Genomic DNA, 7,864 nt, shown 5'->3' on the forward strand with positions numbered 1-7,864 from the left:
CAACTAGGACCACAAATTTATTTTTAAAAAGTCCTTGTCTGGGTCTGTCACTGGAATACACAAACAACACATTCATAAATTAGAAGAAGAAATAAATAAACCTAATACAACACAGGAAATATGGCCAAAGTCATAGAAAAGGGTGTTACTGGACCAGAAGTAGAAGTAACCAACATCACCTAGAAGAAAGTCTCATAAATCAGAAGGAGCTTGATCCTTAGTTCATTAGTTAGGAAAGGGAGGGAAGAGCATTACAGTCATAGGATTTGCTGTGAAAAGCAAAGAGGTGTGATATGGCTAAAAGTGGCAAAAATAAGCCATTGTTCCAGGGGGCTGGATAGGAAAGCTAGCTGGATGATGCAGGCCCTTCTATATCCATCACTACATCAGTTTACCTTATTAATTTATTAAACAACTCAGTTTTGTCACAGGGAAATAGTCCCTCTCCACAATCAATGACTTCATCCAATGAGATAAAGATACAGACATGTCATTGTCCATAGTAACTGGACCGGGGAGTCATACCCAATGTATCAGGGTAAGTCAAAAAGCATTGTTACAGAATCATAGAAACCTTTATTAAACAAAAATATAAAAATATGAAGTTATTGTTTCTTGACATATCCTCCATCTTCAATTCTGGAGGTGGTGTTTCCATCTCTAACCCTTAGTACATCTGGATGTACCTTAGAAGCAAGGATGGTGAGATCTGTCTCACTTTGAACATGTTATCAGGAGGGACCAATCCCTGGAAAGAGGCTTTATACTTGACGGTAAAATAGAAGGTCAGCAAAAAAGAGGAAGAACCTCAACAAGATGGACTGACATGGTGGCTGCAACAATGGGCTCAAACATTACAATTGTGAGGACTGACAGGAGCAGGCAATGTTACTTCTGATGCACACAGGGTCTCTTTGAGTTGGAGCCAACTCAACAATACCTAATAGCAACAACCCTTCCTTGAAGAACTCTGTGCTCTTCGATATACTTCCATCTACATTATGTCAAAATAGTAGTTTTAAAAGGAACACTTAAAAGAAAGACTCAACTCAAGAATGTTCAGTCTTTCTTTTAGGTGCTCCTTTTAAATGTTCTTTGAGTTTGAAGAACAAAGAGAAGTTTGAAGGAGCAAGATCAGGGATGTTGGGGTAAAGTTTCCCAAAGAAATTCTCATAGGACAACCCTTGATACTCTCAAAGAGTGCTCAGGTGCATTGTTGTGATGGAAAAAAAAAATTCCTCAGCAAAATTTTCCTGGCCTTTTTTCTCACCAATGCTGTTTTCAATTTTCTAAAACCATCTTCATACTAGGCCCACGTGACCATCCTTTGTCTTCTGAGAAAACCTATCAAAATTACCCTTTTGGCATCCCCCAAATCAGTTGTCATAACCTCTGAGTTGCCTTGAATTTAATTATCTCAGCATATCCCCTTGGAAGTTAATGTTTCTACAGACCTTTTATTTTTCGAAGGTACTCTAATGAGACTAAAACAAGTGTATTACCGAGAGAAGTGTTCTGTAGCAATCAACTGATCACAGAGACATGTTTATACATGTTTTCTTTGGAATAAACCAATGCATGTATAAACTGGAACCCTTTTAGCAATTTATTTTTAATTACCCTCAAAGGGCAATGAAGTCAAGCCTAGGATATCTGTTCAAAATTTCAGGAAAAAGAAAACTTCTTACTGCAAAAACAACTTTCTCACTTCTGATGGAAATTTAAAATTTACAATCATGACAATAATCTGTAATTTCTGCTTGACCAATGAAATAGTATCTCCAAAGGCACTGTCAGGGATGAAACAGGCGTATGGTGGGTTCCACATAATTCCTCACAGCTCTAAAACATCCTTCTTCCTCAAGAAGGTACATAAAGCTGGAATAACAAGATAGATAGGGGAACACTGAGACAGGTTTGCATGGGATAAACAGTGATGCATGCTCAACCTTGGGACAATAGGGTTCTGTGATGCAGTGATCAAGGCATAGTCTGAAGAGGGGAAATAATACTAAGATGATTGGCTGTCTTACGAATATTGGTCTCTGTTGCCTACTATTGAAAAATGGACACTTGAGTGGGATAGAAAGGAATGTCGGGAAACATAATTACAGAAAGATTGTAAGCCCGTCTTCAGCCTATAATTGATTGGAATACGTACATAAAAGGGGTTCTACAACTTGCCCAGTGAAATAGGCCTGTTGCAGAGCCTTTGCAGTGTATAGGACATTAGGTAGAATCCTGAGCCCCATCCAGAACCTTCTGAGGTGGGACATTCCACTAGAAAGGACAAGCAAACCAGCCTGGAACAGCCAGAGTGACAGAAGATTCATCTTCAAAGAAAGATCAGGAAAAACACAAAACAAAAATGGCAATGTGGTTGGCTACTACAAGAATAAGCAAGTTGTTCACCAGGAAGCCATCAGGGCACACAATCAAGTTCCTTCAGGACAAACCCCTCTCTAAGACTGAAACTCAAGGGGGACACATGAGCAGGCATATAAGCTTGCTGGCAACCACATTGGTCTATTGGTGAGTGGAAGAGGGAAAAAGGCAGCAATGAAGAAATGGGCTAAGTTCAACCACATTCCATAGACTCCCATTGAGCTGGAGATGAGTGAGAGAAGAGGAAGGGCTGGTTGGTCCAACGTATTGTGAGATCTGGGGACACCTGAGCCCATGGACAAGGACAAAACCACAGAGGGCTAAAACTGAGAGTGAAGCATACAGCTGATCTGAATGGAGGGGAAACACACAAGAACACCCATACTTGCTAATGGTATCCATTTGACCTAGTCTTGATGGCTTGATAATCAGAACTCAACTAGAGGAAGAAAGAAAAAAAAACACAATTTTTGATAAAGAAAATTAGGATAAATTGCTACAATTTGATGAACTTGACCTATACTCATGAAGGGAAGGAGCCTTCACATCAAGTATCAATGCTATCCCCTCTATACACAGGGTAGTTAGGGACACACAACTTAGACATTGGCTTTGTAAAATGAGGGGACCATCAAGGCACGAAGTGACTGGTTTACAAGTTTTCAAGAGGGAGTTTAGTTTAAGGGTGTGTGGAGAAAGATAGAGTCCCCACTGAATAGTTTTCCTCTTGTCTAGATGGGTCTGGTGAAAAGAGATGGGGATAAGATTATTATGATTCAGTAGTGAGTAATTGTTATCATGACTAATTGTAAAGGTAGAAGTTTTGTAACAAAAACAAGGGAGTGGTTAATCTTACAGTCCAGAAACAGAGGACCCTAGGACCATCGAGGGAGAAAAGCACAAGCGGAATGCGGAACCTCATGCAGAGAAGCATAACACCAGAGAGGGAGGCAGAGATGAGAACACAGAGAGAGGGAGCAACTGAGGACTCTTGAATCATGGAAAGAGAGGGACCGAGAGCTGGCAGCCAGGAGACAGACTTGTAGAATGTACCCTTTGGGAGTGTAAATTATCATACATGCCTGAGTGTTTTTTTGTTTTAAAAAAAGAGCTAAAATGAATAGCGAGAAATACTGTTAGCTGACGGTACATGGTGGGAATTATAATCATTATAATGAAACAATATGATTTGTTGAATGTAAAACTGATGCTCTCCCCTGTAATCTTTCACTCAATTCACAATAAAAACTGAAGAAACAAAAAGAAAGTACACAAAGCATAATTCTATGAAAATAATTTAATCTAGTGTTGATTCCACATAATTTATATGAAAACAAAATATTTACAAATTTTGTTATTTCATTTTAATTTAATATAGGTCAAAAACAAACTAACGTCAAATTTTAAATAGCTATTCTGCCTCTCCTCTTACTGAACAGATAGAACTTGAACAGCATTTGTGGTCTTGCTGAGCAGGATGGTATATAGAGATGCAAATGAGAGAAGTAACAAAACAAAAAATGAAACTGAACACATAAACACTGATCCTATCCGTAAGAAGATGGAAGACTATGGCCTGCAGGACTGGATCTCTCACAGTCAGAGAAAGGGGATTCAGAAAGGAAAGGTAGTTGCCTTATGAACGATACTTCAGAAAAGAGATAATTCTCCGCTGGTTTTGAAGTCAGAGTTTGGGAAGAAATTGGAAGGTTGTATTAATCTTGGTTTTGTTTTTCTCCTTGATTTTGTTTTGCTGTTTTCAAATTACATGACAGTGTGTGAAGACTGATCTTATGGTGAAAGGAAGATCCAAAAGGAATGGACTACATTTGAGTATCAGTAAAAATGTAACAATGTGAAGAATGGGTATTCTAGAACACTGAATTGTGCTCATGAGAAACCTGTATATAGACAAAGAAACCATTGTTAGAACAGAACAACAAGATAGTGAGAGGTTCAAAATCAGGAAAGTTATGAGCCAGGGTTGTATCCTTTCACCATACTTGTTCAATTTGTATTCTGAGCAAATTATCCGAGAGGCTGAATTACATGAAGAAGAACATCTCATTACAATTAGGAAAAAAAAAAATCATTAACAACCTGCAATATGCAGATGATACAACCTTGCTAGCTGAAAGCAAAAAGGACTTGAAACACTTGCTGATGAAGATCAAAGACTATAGTTTTCAGTATGGATTGTACCTCCAGGTAAAGAAAGCAAAAATCCTCACAACTGTACCAATAAATAACATCATGATACATGGAGAAAAGATTGAAGTTGTCATAAACTTTGTTTTGCTTGAATCCATAATAAACACTCATGGAAGTAGCAGTCAAGAAATCAAAGGATGTATTTCACTAGAGAAATCTGCTGTATAAGACCTCCTTAAAGTGTTTAAGGGCAAAGATGTCAGTTAGAGGACTAAGGTGGGACTGACCCAAGCCATGGTATTTTGAATTGCCTTACATGTATGTGAAAACAGAACAACGAATAAAGAAGACCAGAGGAGAATTGCTACATTACAATTCTGGTATAGGAGAAGAATATTAAAAGTACCATGGGATGCCAGAAGAACAAACAAATCTGTTTTGGGGGAAGATATCCTTAGAAGCAAGGATAGTGCAACTTTGTCTCTCATATTTAGGATATGTTATCAGGAGGAACCCGTCCTGGAGAAGGACATCATGCTTGGTAAAGTGGGTGGTCAACAAGAAAGAGGAAGACCCCCAAGAAGATGAAGTGACACAGTAGTAGCAGCAATGGGCTCAAACTGCTAGCAGCAGGTTAGCACTTCAAACCCACCAGCCACTCTTGGAAACCCTATACAGGGTCACTATGAGTCAGAACTGACTAAATGCCACTTAACAACAAAAAACTACCAACCCTAAATCTTTGATAATGAAATACAGAGCCATGGTATATGCACTACTTTTCAGAAATGTTGAAAAGGGAAGGGCCAAGAGAACACAAGACATAGGAATCCTTCCCCTGAAATGCTTGAGGAAGTGCTTAAGGAGTTCTGGAAAGCAGAGTCGTCTTCCACTCTACCAGAATGCTAAGTGGGCTCCCATGGAGCCTCCATCCTTTAACTTAAAGCCTACACAATCAAGTGGGGTCACAATCCAGAACAGGATCACTTAGCAGTCCAACTTCTCCCATTAAGTTCCTGTTTTGCTTCTCTCTCGGGATAAGGTGACATGCAAGAAGGAAGGATCTTCCAGTATGGAGATAGGCAGTGAAAGCCCCATTCAGCTCATGCACAACAAACATGAAAAATAATACCTTTTTCTGTGCTGATTAACTCAGTTCTTTGCATAGATGTAAGGCTGGGCTTGCATAACCTACTCAGGTATATTGGAGTGAGAGGTGGTATATAAACCCACTGGGAAGGAGTAAAACTGGCCTGATTTACCAGGACCTCAGAATGGTCTCCTCATCTGGTACCCTCAGCCCAGAAAACAAGTGAAGATTTTTAGGCTACCTTGATGTGAAAAAATGAACACCTTCAGGAACTGCAAGGCATGATTCCATGATATTCTTCAGCTGTCTATTAAGACACTATCTCTCACTCACTTTAATCCACCCTGTTGCTGTTGTTATTAAGTACCATTGAGTCAGTTTCAACTCATAGCAACCCTGTCAGGGTTTCCGAGGATTGGTTGGTGGGTTTGAACCACCTACCTTTTGGATAGCAGTTCAGTTTTATACTACAGCACCACACCCTGTTGTTGTTATTGTTAACTGCTGTTGAGTGGGTTCTGGCCCACAGCGACCCTGTACAGGGATTCTGAGGAGTGGCTGGTGAGCTTGAACTACTGACCTTATGGTCCAAACTGACTTTGCAGTCCAGCATATTAACCCACAGTGCCACACAAGAACTGCAGTAACATTTAAATTTACTTTTTTCTCTTACAAATGTTTTCAGGAATTCATTATGTCTTCAGATAAGTCTTGATGAGGGCCAGAACTCTGAGTGGCACCAGAATAAATTGGGGTGAGGTGGGGATGGATTCAGGAGATATTTAGAAAGTAGAATCTAAATAATTTAGTCCCTGATAAGACACATGCCAAGATATCAAGGAAAGGAAGACAGTTGAGGATGAATTCAAATCTAATTCAAGAGACTAAATGAAATGTAGTAAGACTCTGTTGATACGTAGGTAAGATTTCAGTTTACCAATAAGTTTGAAGTGCTGTGGAAAATGTATATGTAAGTGTTCAGTAGGAGGTCAATACTACAGAATTTGATTTCATGAGCGAGGTCAAGATTGGTAATATAAATTTAGCAAGGATCAGAATGTGGTATCTAAAATCATAGAAGTAAATAATAGACATGAGAGGGAGATGGAGAAAACCTAGGAGATGCCAAATCTATAGTACAGACAAGACAACATATAAAAGCATGTGTATATAAGTGTGTGGTATGTACACATATACATACATAATGCTACACATATGATAGATTACATGCATCCATCAAAAATGTATGATGATGCATTTTTCTCCTTTGAATCACCTTTCATTTTGTCCTGAAAACCTCTGGAGAGTACACAAGGGCAATTATTATTACTTCCTTTTTTGATGAGTAAAACACAAAAATCCTGTGATTCCCAAATTAGAGGTATAATGGGAATATCAATTTCTGATCCAGTATTCTTTCCACTAAACTTCACTGCCTCCTATACATGGTATCCTTTCTCCATGCTCAACTGCCTCTCACAAACAGACGGGCAAATAATACAGCATCAACACAGAAAATAATCCAGAAAAAAGGATTATGTAAGACAACATTTTCAGTTCCTTAAGTGACTAGCTTAGTAGTAATTTTAAGAAAGGTCATTTTCCCCATTTGCATTTTAGTTTTCTAGTTTGTAAAATTAGCATTTCTGTCTTCTATTTTCATCTCAAGGATTATGTAATTTTCAGAGATACTTCTTTTTTGTTAGGTGCCTTTCAGTTAGTTCTGACTCACAGTGACCCTGTGTACAACATAGCAAAACACTACCTCATCCTGAACCATCCTCACCATTGTTGTTAGTTTGAGACCACTGATACTGCCATTGTGTTAATCCATCTCATTGGGGGCCTTCTTCTTTTTTTGCTGACCATCTATTTTACCAAGCATGATATCCTTCTCCAGGGTCTAGTTCCTCCTAACAATACGTTTGAACTATGCCATCCTGGTTTCCAAGGAGAGATACTTCTGACTTCCCATAATTATTACTATAAGACCCAATTTTGGTATTCACCAGAAATCCAAGTCAAATGAACCAATATAAGAGCATTAATTTCATTTTATCTTTAACAGTTTAAGAATTAAAAGTTTAACTTAGGTATGTATTTCTCAACAAGCCTTCCTGATGGGAACTGTGATAGTTATGGTTCTGTATCAACTTGTCTAGGCCAGGATTCTCAATGGTTTTGCAGCAGTCAATCACTATGACAAGATCTAATATAACATAAACACTTCTGTGATGA

General features: G+C 38.6%; 1 protein-coding gene across 3 annotated transcripts in view; it reads right to left on the reverse strand.

Annotated features, from left to right (window-relative positions):
• Positions 1-7,864, reverse strand: part of NELL2 (NEL-like 2 (chicken)) — a 646,329-nt gene that overhangs the window by 521,685 nt on the left and 116,780 nt on the right. The window lies entirely within an intron of this gene.

This window comes from Chrysochloris asiatica, unplaced genomic scaffold (assembly GCF_000296735.1).
Source record: "Chrysochloris asiatica unplaced genomic scaffold, ChrAsi1.0 scaffold00077, whole genome shotgun sequence".
Taxonomy (NCBI): domain Eukaryota; kingdom Metazoa; phylum Chordata; class Mammalia; order Afrosoricida; family Chrysochloridae; genus Chrysochloris; species Chrysochloris asiatica.